Source organism: Puma concolor, chromosome D1 (assembly GCF_028749965.1).
Source record: "Puma concolor isolate L17-30 chromosome D1, mPumCon1.1.hap2, whole genome shotgun sequence".
NCBI lineage: Eukaryota > Metazoa > Chordata > Mammalia > Carnivora > Felidae > Puma > Puma concolor.
Window position 1 is genome coordinate 102,512,562 of NC_141676.1, and position 17,077 is coordinate 102,529,638.

General features: G+C 48.6%; 1 protein-coding gene and 1 pseudogene across 1 annotated transcript in view; one reads left to right on the forward strand and one right to left on the reverse strand.

The window, feature by feature from the left end:
* BUD13 (BUD13 spliceosome associated protein) overlaps nucleotides 1-16,547 on the forward strand; it is a 274,914-nt gene extending 258,367 nt beyond the window's left edge. The window contains exon 12 of the transcript XR_015241331.1: nucleotides 16,405-16,547. The gene's annotated coding sequence lies outside the window, so the exon portion shown is untranslated. The remainder of the gene's footprint in view (nucleotides 1-16,404) is intronic.
* LOC112865862 (small ribosomal subunit protein uS9 pseudogene) lies at nucleotides 15,553-15,908 on the reverse strand (annotated as a pseudogene).
* Nucleotides 16,548-17,077: the final 530 nt, after the last annotated feature.

Consider the following 17,077-nt stretch of genomic DNA (forward strand, 5'->3'; position numbering starts at 1 on the left):
ACCTAAGAGATGCACATAGACTCTGGGAGGGTGGGGGCAGGGGGGGAAGAGCAAGCTGAAGGTAGCCCTCGGCACCTTGGACCCACTGCCCAGGTCTTAGTTGCAATGACATCCAGAGAGACCCATGGCAGGGGAGGCTCTGCACTATACATGCTCCCCGGGTCTTCTCACAGGTCCTGGGGAGACAATTATGGCTGCGTGAAGGAGGCAGGGGCTGTAGGGACAGGCAGGCAGCTCCCATCACCTCAAAGCCTGTGACAAACACCTTTCATTTTCGCTGAGAGGAGTCAGTCACGTTTTGTGGTCCCAGATATCTTTCCTTAATTGGTGAGACGGGCCTGATTTATCTGTTAATTAACAGATGGAGGTACATGCAATAATGTGGTTTGCTTTATTTATACTTGACAGTGGTGGGTTTCTGGAGAAGCGCCTGGAGATTTGGGAACTGCCTGGACTGGGGGGACGGCTGGGTTAACGGGCATGAGGGAAGATGAGTCATCTTGGACGGGGACGCTAGTGGCAACTTCCCTTTCCCCAGGTTGTGTCCTGCACTCCTCTCCTGACCAGGAAACCAGTGTCAGTGCCCCCACGGGGTTGGCAAATTTGTTTGGTCTGGTGAAAACCAAAGGTATTACTTATTAAAAGGCTCAGTTTTTCCTCCTCTCCTTTGTTATTTCTTTATTCCCTCCTTCCACGGATGCTGAAAGTCTGGGCACTGTGACAGGAACTGGGGAGCCAGCAGCGAATGCCATAGATCCCACCCTGGCCTTCAGAGAGTAGTGGCTGTCTTCTATGCAGTGAGGTAGCCCTAAAAGGGCAGCTTTGTTTAGCCTGTTCCTGCATGCTCAGTGGAGGAAACCAGATTATTTCTGCAGGGTGTTTTGTAGCAACTTGACTCCAGGGCAGACCCAACCATGCTGCCTGCTTGATAGATGCCTCCTCTGTATCAGCAGACCTTGTTGGGGAGAGTGAGTGAATCATTCCCAGTACAATCCCAGAATGATTGGGAGGCTTTCCCTCAAGGAGCTCGCATGGGGCAGGAGTCTGGGCTTGCCTGCGCCAAATGGTGGTTGCAGGCTTCTAACCTGGGATACGGTCAATCCTGGATGTGCCTCACCTCCCAGGCCCATGCCTTTTAATTCCAAAGGTGGGGACCATGCTTCCAAGGTGTCCTTTCTGTTTGATCCACAGCCCAAATTCTCCTTAAAAGATGCTGGCAAGGGGCGCCTGGGTGGCTCAGTCGGTTGAGCATCCAACTTCAGCTCAGGTCATGATCTCACAGTTTGTGAGGTTGAGCCCTACGTGGGGCTCTGTGCTGACAGCTCAGAGCCCAGAGCCTGCTTTGGATTTTGTGTCTCCCTCTCTCTCTCTCCGCTCCTCCCTCAGTCACGTTCTGTCTCTCTCTCAAAAATAAAGAAACATTAAAAAAAAAAAAAAAAAAAAAAAACCCTGGCAAGTGGACAGCCTTGTCTGGGCTGAGTATAAGAAGTTAGCCACACCTCTACAGACTTTGTAATTCACGGTATTTTGAGGTTTTCTTATGACATTGCGCGCGAGCACATTTAATCTCCATAACAAGCCTGCGAGATGGGTGCTACCATTGTCTCCATTTTATGGATGAGAAAACTGGGGTGTGAAGAAGTAAAGGTCTCCCAGCTGGTGAAGGGCAGAGTGAGGCTTCAGTTCTGGAGCTGGTGCTCTTGACCACTTCCACTGCCTTCCTCCTGAGATAAGGTAAGCCTTGTCCATGGCCGGTGCACCTCTGCACCCTTACCTAATCTCCCTTCTCTTTTTCTCCCTATCTGCACATGCTCACGCCTAAATGAGTAGCAGGACACAGTCTGGACCTGTACGGATACACTGTGGTGGGGATCCTGATTGACCCCGCACAGGGCTGGTTGTCCTTTACACTCTCCCTCGCTAGTTGCCCTTCTCTGTGGACTGAGGGCCATGTTAACAACACTCCACATGGGCCAAAAGAACACTGGCCTCCAGAAAGAAAGCAGTTGTAGGCAGGTAGCCTTATGGCTGTGAGCTTAGGCTCTGAAGCCATCCTTGATGTGTTCATAGTCCTGCTGTGCCATGTGCTGGCCGTGGGACCTCCAGCAAGTTACGTCGGCTCTCCAGGCCTCAGGTTCTCCCTGGTTAGATAGAGATAGGGGTAGTCCCTGTCCCAGACAGTTAATTGTGGAGATTAAGGTGGGTAATGCATGCAAAGTGCCTGGCGCAGATGCAGGCAGAATAATGATGAACAAGCAGTGGTAAGGGTGATGATGATGAAGAAGAAGAGGGGAAGGAGGAGGAGGAACAGGAGAAGGAAGAGGAGGAAGAGGAGGTGGAGAGGGAGGAGGAGGAGGAGAGGGGGGAGAAGGAGGAGAGTGAGGAGGAGGAGGAGGAAAAGAAGGAGGAGGAGGAAGGGGGGAGGAGGAGGAAGAGGAGGAGTAGGAAGAGGAAGAGGAGGAGGGAGGAAGAAGGAGGAGGAGGAAATGGGAGAAGAAGTGGAGAAGGAGGAAGAAGAGGAAGGGGAAGAGGAGGAAGAAGAGGAAGTAGAGGAGGGGGAGGAGGAAGAAGAGGAGAAGGAGGAGGAGGAAGGAGAGGAGGAGGAGGAGGAAGGAGAAGAGAGGGAGGAAGAGGAAAAAGAGGAGGAAGTAGAGGAGGGAGAGGAGGAAGAAGAGGAGGAGGAGGAAGGAGAAGAGGGGGAGGAGGAAGAAGAGGAGGAGAAGGAGGAGGAAGGAGAGGAGGGGGAGGAGGAGGAAGAAGAGAAGGAGGAAGAGGAAGGAGAGGAGGGGGAGGAGGAAGGAGAGGAGGGAGAGGAGGAGGAAGAAGAGGGGGAGGAGGAAGAGAAGGAGGAGGAGGAAGGAGAGGGGGAGGAGGAAGGAGAGGAGGGGGAGGAGGAGGAAGGAGGGGGGGAGGAAGGAGAGGAGGGGGAGGAGGAGGAGGAGGAAGGAGAAGAGAGGGAGGAAGAGGAAAAAGAGGAGGAGGAAGTAGAGGAGGGAGAGGAGGAAGAAGAGGAGGAGGAGGAAGGAGAAGAGGGGGAGGAGGAAGAAGAGGAGGAGGAGGAGGAGGAAGGAGAGGCGGGGGAGGAGGAGGAAGAAGAGGAGGAGAAGTAGGAGGAGGAAGGAGAGGAGGGGGAGGAGGAAGAAGAGGAGGAGGAAGGAGAGGAGGGAGAGGAGGAGGAAGAAGAGGGGGAGGAGGAAGAGAAGGAGGAGGAGGAAGGAGAGGGGGAGGAGGAAGGAGAGGAGGGGGAGGAAGAGGAAGGAGAGGAGGGGAGGAAGAAGGAGAGGAGGGGGAGGAGGAGGAAGGAGAGGAGGGGGAGGAGGAGGAAGGAGAGGAGGGGGAGGAGGAGGAAGAGGAGGAAAAGAGGTCAGGCCTGTTTTGAGGAGCCCTGGGAATGTCCTCAGGGCCGGCTTTGGGGACAATATGCTCATCTCTCTGGCCCAGAAGAGCCTTCCTGACAGCCACGGGGCGAGCATCCCTTAGCGGATGTGCAAGGCTAGGAGCAGTTTCTGTATTCCCCCCGTGGGGGTCACCGCGTGTGCCCACGCACACCCACCCGCCTCCACTCTGGGGAGCACCTTGACAGTGAGTCAGGCAGAGCTGCCAGCTTCCGGCTCTGTCAATTCAAGGCTGCAGAGCCCTTCGCCGCCGTCTCTGGAAACAGATGGTGTAAGCAATTAGAAAGCCAAACAGCTTTGCTAAGACCCCCAAGAAGGGAACTGTGTTTGCCGAGATTGTAACAGCTACCACTGGGCCCCGGCTAGGGGGGAGGCCCTCCACCCAATAGTCAAAGTGACCCCATCAAAGGGCAAATCAGACCGTGTCCCTCTGATGCTCAAAAAGGGTCCCGTATCACTAAATGTAAGAAAAGAAAAAAGCCAAAGCCATACTGTGTCCCATAATGTCCTAGGGGATCTGACCCCGCCTTGGACTTCATCTCTTGTTACTCTTCCCCTCTCTCCTTCCCGCTCCAGCCACACCGGATGTCTCTGTACCACGAACATGCCAGGCACACTCCCGCCTCAGGGCCTTGACCTTGGCTGTTTCCTGTGCCTGGAATGCTCTCCCCTAGATGTCCCCGTGGCTCCCTCCCTCACTCGTTTGAGTCATTGCTCAAGTGTTCCCATCTCTGTGAGGACCGCCCTGACCATTTGAAGTTAAATTGCAAACCTTTTCCCACCACCTTACTCTGCTCTACGTTCCCCATAAAAACACCTTCCAATATACCAGATAATTGTCTAATGTATTGTGTTTTGCCTGCTTTCCCAATTGGAATATAAACTCTATGAAGGCAGAGATTTTTATCTGTTTTGCTTAATAGTCCCCGTTCTTACACCAGTGCCTGGCACATGGTAGGAGCTCCAGAAACATGTGGATGGATAAGTGCTTTATGTGTATTCTCTTACTTAATACTTACAACAAACTTACAAGATAGGTACTATCGTTATCCTTATGTTACAGTTAAAGAAACTGATGCCCAGAGAGATTAAGCAGGTTTTTCAAGGCCGCACAACTAAATGATGGCAGAGCCGATTTTGGAAACTAGTATCAATTTAGAGCCGACACTCTGGTCAATTAAGCTATGCCACTTCATCCAGCCATCTTGCCATCATGTATCCATACATTCCCTCCCTCCCTCTCTCTCATCGTCTCTCAGGCAAAATCCACTCTGTGGGCCAGGCACCATGATGGTCTTATGGATGCAGAGGAAAAAAAATGACACATAAATAAATGATCATTGCCTTCAAGGGGTACACAGTACAGCAAGACAGACCTCCAAGGGGCCACGTTCAACTTTGTAGGAAAGGAAGCTGGTTCCAAGCATGACTAAGCTGGAAAATTTGGGATGGTTTTCTTTGTGATCCGGCTTCTAGTGATAGTAATCTGTTTTCATGTTGGCTGTATACCATGATAGCCACAGACTCTGCAAAAAATCTCTATATTGGAAGGCAGAAGTCTTATGCAAATATTTTATTTGGTGTCTGACACTGTGTTGGTCCCCTGAAAGCTCTTGGTAGAAATGACAGGAGGTGGGGGATGCTCAGAGCAGATTATCATTCTATTGCTGCTTTATTTAAAGATCGCCCTGGCTGAAAATCACAAGGGAGGAAAATAATCAAATTGTTCTTCTATTTATGCGCAATCCCAAAGGCTGAAGGTTAGGTTTTTTTTTTTAAAAAGTCTTGATCAGTGAAGTGTCCATATAAGAGGATAATTGAACCTAGTTTCTTGGTAAGAGATGGAAGTTTTGTGAAATTCTTTCCTACTAGTGAATTGTCAACACAATTCCATTTGCTATTATTACTTGCGGGAATAATAGTTAACTTATGTGGGATGTCGACACTGTCCCAGGCGTGTGCTAAGGACTGACGTTATTTAATGACTACGACCCCCACCACCATAGGTAATGACATTAGTTCTTTACACAGAAGGAAACAGACCTAGAGAGGTCTGTAAGGTAAGGTGTTCAATGTAGCCCAGTGCCAGGGATATAGTGGGTGTTCAAACAATGTCAATGGTCCCCTTCTGGGCCACTCTCCTTAATAGTCCACTCTGGTTGTAGAAACCTTGAACGTGCCTACATGCACCTGGAGTCCGTTAGTATTTGCCATCTGTACCACCTCTGGGGTTAATGAGTTTTATAAGCTGACAGCCAGCTGTGCCAGGTAGCTGTCCTCCCTTTCGGTTGTTCTAAACTACCTATTTCCGGCTTCAAGTGGTGCCTCTGTAGATGCCGTGATTCGGGAGCTGATGAGCACATTCATGCTCATCTTTGATAGTCTTTAATCTTGCAGCTATTTATTGTGCACCTGCTATGTGCCAGGCCCTGTGTTGCTCTCTGTGGGGACACAGAAGAAATCTTCCCTGACCTTAAGGGGGCTCTTACTCAAAAGACTGATGACTGAACTCTATAATATAGTTGTGAGGAGATGGAGTTTGGAGCCAAATGAGCAGTGGCTACGTTTGAACACAGAGGTTGGGCACTGCACAACTCCAGGTCGTGTCATCTGCATCGGAGGCAATTATGCTCTGTGGAGATGTGCAGTGCACGACCTGCACAACTATGCGTGGTGACCTTGTAGTGGCTGGGGGTAGTGGGGGAAGTGGGGATGGAAGGTGGCATAAGCAACTTACTAATTTTCTTTCAAGTTCTATTTCCTTATCTATAATATGGTAATCCCACTACCTTCCTCACAGAGTCGCCTTGAGGATTAAAGGAGATCATGCATGCTGAGTGAAGATTATAGTGTCTGGCACACAGGGGCTGCTGAGTAAATAGGAACCTCTATCATCTTGTCTTTGCAGAGTCAAGAGTGTGCTTTGCTGTGGAGTGAGCTCTAAATGGGTCTGATCTTATCTGGGAAGGCTCAGGCCTAAAGTCTTACCTGAGAACATGCACGTGCCTTATTGAGTCCTTGGCACTAATCAATAGAAATAGTGTTCTCAACTGCTGCTGGAAGGTTAGAAACCTCATCTGAGGTCCTGGTGATGAAGTGGCTTCATGGAATCCTCCCCATCTCTTTCTTGAAAGCTTAGACAAAATAATAATAAAAATTACTACTATCGTTGTTATCTAATAAATGCCTGACATTTTTGGTTGCCAGAATCTTTGAGCACCCTCCTTAGATTTGGGTACTTCACATAAATTTTGACAATTCTTCCTAGGGTAGAGGCCACGAGACTTGCACTGTCCGCTTTCCTTCTGGGTGAGGCCCGGTTCATGGCTGAGTTTGAGCCAATGAGACTCGTCCATGGACACACGCTTTGAGAGCCGATGGCTGGTGGGGGCAGGTGGCCTGGCACAGGGGGATTGGTTTACAGGCTCATGTGTTGTTTGTTTGTCTGAGGATGGCTTCTGGCATCAGATAGAGGCAAAGGGAGGGGGTGGTTTCCCAGGAGACCACCCACAGTGAGGTTAGGCGTCTGTCCTGACCTCATGGCTTTGGACACTTTCAACCTCACTGAAGCCTCCTCACCTTTGGCTCTGCCCTCCATTGGGCTCTGCACACCTCCTCTTCTGCCTGAATTTCCTCTTCCTCCCCAGCCTCACTACTGCCCTCTGGGACTCACAGGCAGCCATCAGCAATCCTGCTTTTCTCAGTCTCTTTGAAATTCCCTGCTTCTACCCCAAGGACACCATTTTCTGGAGAGCTGGGCCTGAAGGTGACCTGGGACCCTTCCTTGCTTCACACTGCTGCTTTCATGCTATTGTCAACCCCCTCTCTAAGAACCCCCAGAGTGGGGACTCATGTTCTCCGGAGTTGTGGTTACCTTATGACTCTTGGTGGCTTGCTCTAATTTCTTCTGGATTTTAGCTCCTCGCTTACCGTCACTCCCCAATACCACCTCTCTGAAAAATCTTAGTGGGCTCAATATATATGAGCCTTCTAGTACCTTGGCTTTCCAGTCTTTTGACCTCCTCATCCAGTGTTCTTGTTGTCCACCCTATGCTAGCCGCCTTCTCCCTTGGCCTTACCCTACACCTCGTCAATGCCAGTCATGGCCACGCCTCCAAGATATGCATGTTGAGGAGCCCCCATTTTTATTCCCTGACCCCCACTATTCTAGCACACAAGCTCTACCACTCTGACTCTAACACTCCTTCCCCTATTGGAACATACAATCCCTTGATCCAAACACCCTTTGGGATTCCTGCCCTTCTCAGGTCCTTCCTTTCATCCCTATCCAGCTTAAATTCCAGACTCCATCTTTACAGTCCCTCTTTGACATACCGCTCAGGTCCTTTGCTCCTTCTCTCTTTGCATTTGAGGAGCAAACTCCCAGCTCTGATGAAGTCCAACTCTCTGCTGACTTTGAGCTTATGTGTGGGCAGCTGCACGTGGCGGGAGAAGAAACCTATCCTCATGTGACTGATGTTACTCCCTGGTCACCAACCAGACCTCAGATGGCCCTGCCTGCTGCCGACAACCTCACTGTATCTTCCTACCTCTCGGTCTTCCACTGTACCCCATGACTGTTCATCCTTTCCCCCTCCTCGCTCTCAACTGACTTTACCTTCTACGTCGCCACCACCGTTTTGACCCACCCACGCACCTGCCCATAAACCTGCCTCTCTCCTGTTTGGGGTGTATCCCCCATGCTCCTGGTCAAGTGCATACTTTCTCCCACCCCCACCAGATTTCCAGGGACGTTACCCTGCAGTTCTTCCTGTTGTCTTCTGTCTTATCAATACCCGCCTCTCTGCAGCATCACTTCTGTCAGCATGAGAAGTACTGTTACCTCTCCTCCTACCTTGAAAAAACTTCTGTCTTGACCCTATGTCTCCCCTTAGCAAACCCCTCAAAGAGTTGTCTATGCCTATGCCTCCAATTTCTCTCCTCCAGTTTTCTCTTCAACCCATTCCAATTAGGCTTCACTACATCTCTGAAACTGCCCTTGTCAAGGTCACAAATGAGCTTCGAGTGGCTATATCCAATGGTCACTTCTTTGTATTCATCAAATTTGGCTCATTGCCGACATTTGACAGAGCTGTTGACTTTCCCTTCCCCAAATATTTCCTTCTTTTGCCTTTCAGGACATCACCTCTCCTGATTCTCTTCTACTTGTCAACTGCCTTTTACCTCCCTGTCCTCTCACTGGTGGAGTGTCCCAGAGCTCAGTCCTCGCACCCCTTCTCTATCTGCCCTACGCAATCACAGCCAGTGCCCTAGCTGCAAGTTCTTAGCAGGGAAGATGACTCTCAAATGTATGTGTCCAGTTCAGTCCTCACCCTTGAACTCCAGACTCCTACCTAGCTGCCTATTCCACATCTCCGCTTGGCCTGCTGGCCCTGCCCTCCAAACCTGCCATAACAAAGTATGGCAAACTGTCTGGCAGTCCTGGAGGCTGGAAGTCTGAATCAATGTGCTGTCAGGGCCCCGGTCCCTCTGAGGAATTAGGGAAGGATCTGGTCCATGTCTCTGTCCTAGGTGTCGGCAGTTCCTTGGCTTATTGGCAGTGTGGCTCCAACCTTCATGCCAACTCCAACCTGTGTTTGTGAATCCATGTCCAAATTTTCCATTTTTATAAGGATGCCAGTCTTATTAGAACCTAGTCTAATGACCTTATCTCAACTTGACTACCTCTGCAAAGACCCTATTTCCAAATAAGACCATATTCTTAGGTATTAAGGGTTGGGGCTTGAACACATTTCTTGTGAGGGACACAATGCAAACCATAACACCTGCACCTCCTGCTGTACCCCATTTTGCTAAGAGGCAACTCCATTGTTCCATCTTCTCAGGTGGGAAATCTTGGAGTCATTGGTGACTTCTTGCTTTCTTACATACTGACCATCAGCATGTCTGGTTGGTTCTACCTTCAAATATATTCAGAATCCAAATGCATCTCCTCACCTCCACTGCTACCTCCTGGTCCAAGCCACTATCTTTTGTCACGTAGGTTAGTGGCACCAGCCTCCTAACTGGACTCCCTGCTTCTGTCCCTGCCCTCCTGTGATAGCCACACTGACCCTTTAAAAATGTTAGATTATCTCACTGCTCTGCTCAAACTCTCCCACGCACTCGTGCATTGCCTAGCACGTAGAGTCAGAGCCTGCAGAGCTTTACATGGCCCATCGCCTCCGGACTCATCTCTTACTCTTCCTCCTCCCTCCCTCTGCCCTCAACTCTGGCCTCCTTACTCCTTCAGCCTCAGAGTCTTTGCACTTGCTGTTTCCACTGCTTGGAATGCTCTTTCTCTGATAGCTGCCTGTTTTGCTCCCCACATTCCCTTTGACCTTTGTCCAAATGACACCTGTTATGTGACGTCTTCCTGACCAACCTAAAATTGCAGCCCTCCTACTGTCACTCCTTAGACCCCCTCTCCAACTTAATTTTCTCTATAGTAGTAAGCCGCATCTATTATGTACTTTACTTGTGTTTTGTCAGTTTTCCCCACTTGAATGCCTCCTCGGAGACAGGGATATTTATCTGTTTTGATCACTGCCGTATTCCTGGACCTAGAGCAAGGCTGGCACATAGTAGGTGGTCAGGAAATATTTGTGCAAGGAATTAACTAATTGAATTCACAATAATTATAATAATGGTGAAGTGATGGTGATTTGCAGCTTTCAAAGGATGGTCACCACTTAATTCATCTTCCATGATGAGGTAAATCTTATTATCCTCATGGTGCAGATGAGGAAACTGAGGCTTGCCGTGATCATGTGACAGGTCCCAGGTCGTGCTACTGGCAACAAAGCAAGAACTTGACCTTGGAACCAGACTATCCAGGTTCAAATGTTCGTTCTGACTCTTTAGGTGCATCCTTAAGCATTCATCTCTTGAAGCCTCAATTTCTTTTTAAATAAAATGGGAGTAATAATTCTCATTCCGTAGAGGTATTGAGAAAATTCATTGAGCTAATTCTAGGGAAGTGACTGGTACATAGAAAGCACTTGATAAATGTTAGTTTTTATTGTTGTTATTTGCTCCCCCCATTTGTTACTGTTATTGTACCTCCTGGTGAAGCAAAGAATAAAAATTGTGGGTAAGGGATTCTCTTTCAGTGCTTATTTATTTATTTATTTATTTATTTATTTATTTAAATATTTATTAATTATTGAGAGAGTGAGTGAGCAGGGGAGGGGCAGAGAGAGAGGGAGAGAGACAGAGAATCCCAAGTAGGCTCCATGCTGTCAGTGCAGAGCCTGACTCAGGGCTCGAACTCAAAACCATGAGATTATGACCTGAGCCAAAATCAAGCTGAGCCACCCAGGCACCCCTCTTTCAGCACCTTTATGTTCTTTTGGCATCAGCTCAGGACCCAGCTCCCACATTCTCCGGAGGCCTGGAAATCAAGAATTAAAAAAAAAAAAAAAAAAAAAAAAAAGAAGCAGAAGCAGGTCCCGTCTAGCCTCTGCCTCAACAACCGCATGTTAGTGTGAGTGTTAGCATTAGTGTGTATGCAGGCGAGTGTGTTGCTTGTGCCTGTGTGTCTTTATTTTCCATTTACCTAGAAAATTGATAGATTTCCAATTTAGAGCAAGGGGGGACTGGGAGGGAGAAGGAAAATGGAGCTGCCCATCAAAATTAGCAGGGAAGTGGGGAAAGGTCATTTGATCACAGCCTGGCTGCGCTCTGAATTAACCTGCATCACAGAGACTTGTTGAGCGCGCAGCTCTTTAAGGCGCATATTAACACCAGGAGGGAGGCAAGGAGATGCCCGGAGAGAAGGTCAATTTGTGCTTGCTCAGATCAGCAGGGCTCCCGCGCACACACTTGGCTGCAGAAGACAGCTCTGGGCCGCTGGGGTGAGGAGCAGGGGAGGAAAGCCTGGCATTGGGAGGAGGTCCTGGTGCCTCTCCCAGGGCTGTCTCTGGAATCTGGCTGGGCCTGGGAGAGCCCTGGCACGGGGAGCTGGGGAGGGGCTTCCCCCGGTGCAGGAGCAGCAGCAGAAAGAATTAGGGAAGTGAGCCTGCCATCCCGTTGTGGCAATTGCAGATTCATTAATCGTCCGCAGGGAGAAGAATGGAGGCATTTATATGATAAAGATGCTGGGAAATTAGAGGGAGCAGCAGTGCTGTTTACTGTTTTTATTTTATTTTTATTATCATTAAATTGCTTCAAGTCACCTGTAATTTTCCTAGGCTGTCACAATTACAAATCTTTGAGGATTACACAAGTCACGCACGTTCAGAAAGGTATAATTTAAACTTTCAGAGGTCTGAGGGCCTCAGCTCTTTTTCATTACCTCCCTGGCAGTTGGCCCTGGTGGGTTGAATTAGGTAACCCTTCCCTCCCCTATCACAGGGCAGGTTCCAGCCCCTAAGCTTTGTGATTCTACCTCCAACTTGGGGGCATGGTAGCCCATGAGCCAGCTGTGCCCTGGAGAGAAGAAGCATGTCCCGGGGCCAGGGACCTATATGCATATTCCCACTTTGCTCCAGAATGGCTGTTTGCCTGTGGGTAAGTCACTTTCCCTCCCTGTGTCTCCATTTCCACATATGTAACATGAGGATCTTTATGTGTAACTTGCAAGATTATGGTTTGGCTTACATGAGACTATGGTTCCTTTGTTTTGACACCAATTCTCTGACACCAACTGAGTTTCCTGCAATTCAACTTTATTTTGGTAATACCCAGAATTAGGGTCAGATCCCAACGTGAAGGCCAAGGTCCCCAACAAGACTGCCCTGATTTCAGCCACAAATGGGGTCCCTGTCCTACCTGCACTCCTGTCTGATGTGGCTACAAATCCAGGGGTTCACCACCTCCCTTTGGGTTTGATGATTTGTTTGAACTCTCTGAAAACACTATACTTATAATTACAGTTTTATTATAAAGGTTACACCTCAGAAATAGCCCAATGGCCTCAGGGTGGGGAGCGGCACAGACTTTCCATTCTCTCTCCTTGTGAAATCAGGTCAGATCACCCTTAGCACGTCAATATGCTCACCAACAGGAAGGTCCACTGAGCTTCAGTATCTGGAGGTTTGAGGAGTTTCATTATGTAGACATGGTTGATTAAATCAATGGCCATATGATGGAATTCAATCTCCAATCCCTCTGCCCTCCACAGAGGTTGTAGGGTGGGACTGAAAGTCCAGTTCTTGGCCACTCTGGCTTGGCCAGCCCTTCCCTTAGAACTATTTAAGGGTCTGCTATTAGCACAAACTCAGGTACGAATAGAAGGAGCTTGTTATGAATAACGACAGACACTCCTATCTGGGAAATTCCAAGGGTTTTTGAAGCTCTGTGCGAGGAACTAGGGACAGAGATCAAACATTTTGTTTTGCTGTATCTCCAGTTGTCAAGTTACAGTTTTATTCAGAATCACCCCAGAGCATATTAAAAGTTCAGCTTCCAGGGTCCTGGCTCTCCAGGTGATGGATAACAATAGGTCTGGACAGAGACCTACAACTTTGCATTTCTCACATGCTCCCAGGTAATGTTGACGCTGGTGGTCTATGGGTCATACTTGGAGGAAAGCTGATATAATATAATGTACAGTAATATGCATGAAATTGCTCTGAAAGCTGTAACATTCACCCCAAACATTAGGCATTATCATGAGGATGGTCTCCTCCTCTGAACAGATCTGATTGCTGGATGTGTTAAATACAATTGTAATTAAATATCAGAGCCGAAGGAATCGCCTTAGGGTGTCTAGTTCCCTGGAACTCCTGGAAGGTGTTTCAGGGATTGGGAAGAGTTGGAAGGTGAGATCAGAAACAGGAGTGTGCCAGGCCTCATGGGGATTAGAGCTGGACTGTTTGCAATGCTCCCTTAGTGATTCCCTTCCCCAGCTCTTCCCTCCCCATTTATGCCAGTGATAGTGAGCCCCACATACTGCCTCCCCCAAATTCCTAGGCTGAATGTAAAGTGCAGCCTTGGTCCTCTACACATCTGGGACCTCAGCCAAGACCCCAAAACTTCCACAAACTTTCTAATTCAGCCTCTCCTACTATGGTCTCCCAAAGAACCACCTGCAGAATGATGCTGAGCTGGTACTCTTTGGGGGTTGGGCCAAAGAAGTAGCATTTTTAGTAAGTTCCCAAGGACCCTGAACCCTTCCCCTTAGCAGATGGCCTTGCCTCTACCTTGCTGGGGAGCCTAATGCAGGCTCAGAAGGGTCGTCTTTCTGATTGGCAGGTAGTAGGCCCTCCGTGGATGTTTATGAATGAATGAGAATATCCATGAGTAGATTCGCCTTTCCTTCTCCCCAGCTTAAAGTTCTTTTGTGTCTTCCTTTGTCTTCCCACTCCCCACCGTGTATCCTGACCAAGGGTCTCTGGAGGGCTTCTCGCCTCATGCAGGACCTTCCTCCCCCCTTGCTCTATCTCGTGTGTCTTCGGTGCCTTTCTTTCCACAGCTCCTTCTACATTCCCAGCTTGCCCCAGCCCTCCTTTCAAGGTAACCTCCTGGTCTTTCTTTCTCCATGTCTCTTGCCAACTTTTGCTACTCTTCACTTGGATTCATGGCATCTCCACTTCTCACTTCCTCCCATCCTCCCTCTCCCTCACTTCTGCATCCAGTCTGTGGCTCAGTCCTCTTTCTTTTACCTCTGATCATTGTCTTAGAGCCATTTTTATCTTTCCTTCTTCGCATGACTGCCTATGCCAGACCTTCATTTGCTCAAGTTGGGTCCACTAAAATAGCTTCTACTCTAATGTCTGCCCTCCAAATTATGCTGGACACTTGGCCCAGTTGTTCATTTTAAGTCTTAGCTCTTTTCCTACCATTACCCTATTCGAAATGTTTTTCTGACTCCACACGGTCAGCAGAATGAGATCTGCAATTTTTAGCCTCCACAAATTGACCCCTACTTACTTTTCCAGATTTACCTTCACTATCCTAAGCTTTCAGTGTTCCCAAAATTCTAGATCCCTATGCTCTTGGAGCTGAACACTTGGGGCATTCTCTTGCTTCCTCATCCTTATCTTTGCTCTTATCTCAACATTACTGCTGCCCCTTAAAGTGTCCAACACCTTCAACTACAATGACACCTGTTCCAGGAAGCCTTCCATCATCCCCAGACTTAAGGGCACCCTTGGAATCTCCATGGCCCACCTCTGGTCTCTTCTCTGCTTTGCTTTGTGGTTATCTATATGCATGTCTTAACTTCTGAGATTATCAGCTCCTTGAAGGCTGTCAGTAACAGAATGTTCAATGACAGGAACTGCTATAATTGACTGAGCACCTACTATGAGTAAGAGGTCCTTCACGTACAATGACTTTAAAACTTATCACCATACTCTGATTTGCTTATCACCTCTATTTTAGAGATATGAGAACAGAGGCTTAGAGAGGTAAAGACCAAAAAGGTGGCAAGTGGCTGGGATGAGGTTCAAACCCAGACTAAGTCTAAACCCATTTTCTCTCTATTCTACAATCCAGCTCCCGAGACAAAGAAGAGAGCCCACCTTATTGAGCAACTACTATGTGCTCATGCTGGCAGGAGTCCAAAACTGAACAGGCCAATCCCATGAAAGAAAATACATGAAAGTGACTAGCACAGTGTCTGGCACACAATAGGTGCTCAGTATAAATCTCACTGAGTAATGGATCGACTCAGGGTCTACTTCTGCACCAGTGTTTGCTTCCAGAGTAGTGGCTGTGTGTGACCCCAGGGAGCTGTGGAAGGAGGCTTCAGCTAAATGCAGTTATGATGTCCTTGAGCAAATCTCTCAGCCTCTCCAATCCCATTTCCTCACAGTGAAATGAAAAAACCAGATGATGTTTTTTTCTAAGGTCTTTCTGATTTTAAGAGGTGGGGGGTCAATGAGTGGTAAACAGCAAAGCAAATAAAACTGGGAGGGTTTTTTTTCTTCCCTCCTTCTTTCCTTCCCCTTCCTTCCTTCCTTCTTTCCTTCCTTTCCTTTCCTTTCCTTTCCTTTCCTTTCCTTTCCTTTCCTTTCCTTTCCTTTCCTTTCCTTTCCTTTCCTTTCCTTTCCTTTCCTCTTTCCTTTTCTCTTTCTCTTTTCTTTTCTTTTCTTTTCTTTTTCTTATCCCATGGCAATTGTTCATTATAAAGGTGAACACTGCTCCTTAACAGTAGGAGAACAGGCACCAGGACCACCAAACTTTTTGGATTTGCAGCGCAGGGGATCAGCTACCAGCAAGGTCAGGTTGTGCTGGATGAGCATGTCTTTGAGCTCCTTCTTGGAAGCCTCATCCATGTATTTCTGATAATAGGCCACCGGGGCTCTGGAGAGGGACTAGCAGATTGCCTAAATCTGGGCCACATGACCACTACACGGACTTGGACGTCCACCCAGGCAAATCGCTCCTTGTCCGGAAGCAGAACAGGTTGCCGTAGCTTGTGCTACAGTGTGTGTGGCTCGATCGTCTCCAGGGGCCACCCATTCACCTTGATGAGACTGTTCCCCCTTTGCTGTGCACCACAGTCATGGCCGTCTTCTTGCGTCCAAAGACCTGCATGGACCATGGAGGAGCCTTGTACAGCATGGCTGTGAACGTTGATTATTTTCATACTTTAGATCCTTCCCTCAGCAAGGGCATTTCTCTGGTTTTTAGGAAGACAAGATAATTCCCTTCTTGGAGGCTGGGATTCTGGGGCCAAAGTCCCCAGCTCTCCCCGGCTGGCAGGGAATGCAGGGTCAGAGGACAAACAGCCACTCCTTCCCGATGCATGGAGGGGCACTACTTGGGGGACTGAATTCTGTGGGATCTGGCCATGGTTGGTAGAGAGTTAATTAATGTCTGCAGGGCGAGTTAGCAGAAATAACAACTGTTTGATTAAGGGAGAGAGAGGGCTATGAGCTTTGATTTCAGCAAAATGGACAAAGCTGGGATAGCAAATCATCCACTGGGTTTTCTTTGCTGGGCGCACTGTCCTGGCTTTCGTCTGTCCTGACTGCTGACCCCTCTGGGTTCCCCTAGGAAATGAGTCCCCCTGCCCTGTTGTACATTACGAAGACCCTGGGTTTTGTTATTGTTGCAGATGAGAGGATCAGTACTGCTGTGGGCTCTGTGAGTGTGGATTTGGAGAGGGACCCAAGATGCCTGGGGAGAGGCAACGACGGCAGAGCCGATGAAGCTCCTGCAGTCAGGAGAGAGACACGCGACATACCTCGGGCACTTAGTGTGGCTCACCCTCCAGACAGAGGTAAGTGTGTTCCCTGCGTCTTCTCATTTACTCTGCTCACCTATTCTAGGAGGAAGGGTGAATGCAGGAGGATGGAAAATATTGAGAAAAGAAGAAGAAAGAGGGAACTACAAATGGTGGGTTTGAGAGGGGAAAGGTTTGAGTCCAGTGGTCCTCAAACTTGTGGAGACTGGCCGTTGGAGGCCTCTGATGCCAACATGTATTGAGCCCTACTAAGTGGGAGACGTGGTGCTGAGGAGCACTGAATGTGCCAGTTGGCGGGAACGTCCTGGTAATTGCACATGGCGGGAGGTTTTCTCATAGGAAGCGACTGAAGCCCGGAGAGGATACATTCTTTACCCAAGTCACACTGCTGGTGAGAACTGCCACACTTTGAACACAGTTCTGTCCCGCACCTAACTTTCATGCTGGTTCCACACACCAGCACTGCCTCTCTCTTTGTAGAACATCGCCAAATGCTGATACGTCCAACCTTGGTATAAAGCACACTTCTAACCCCCAAGGGCAG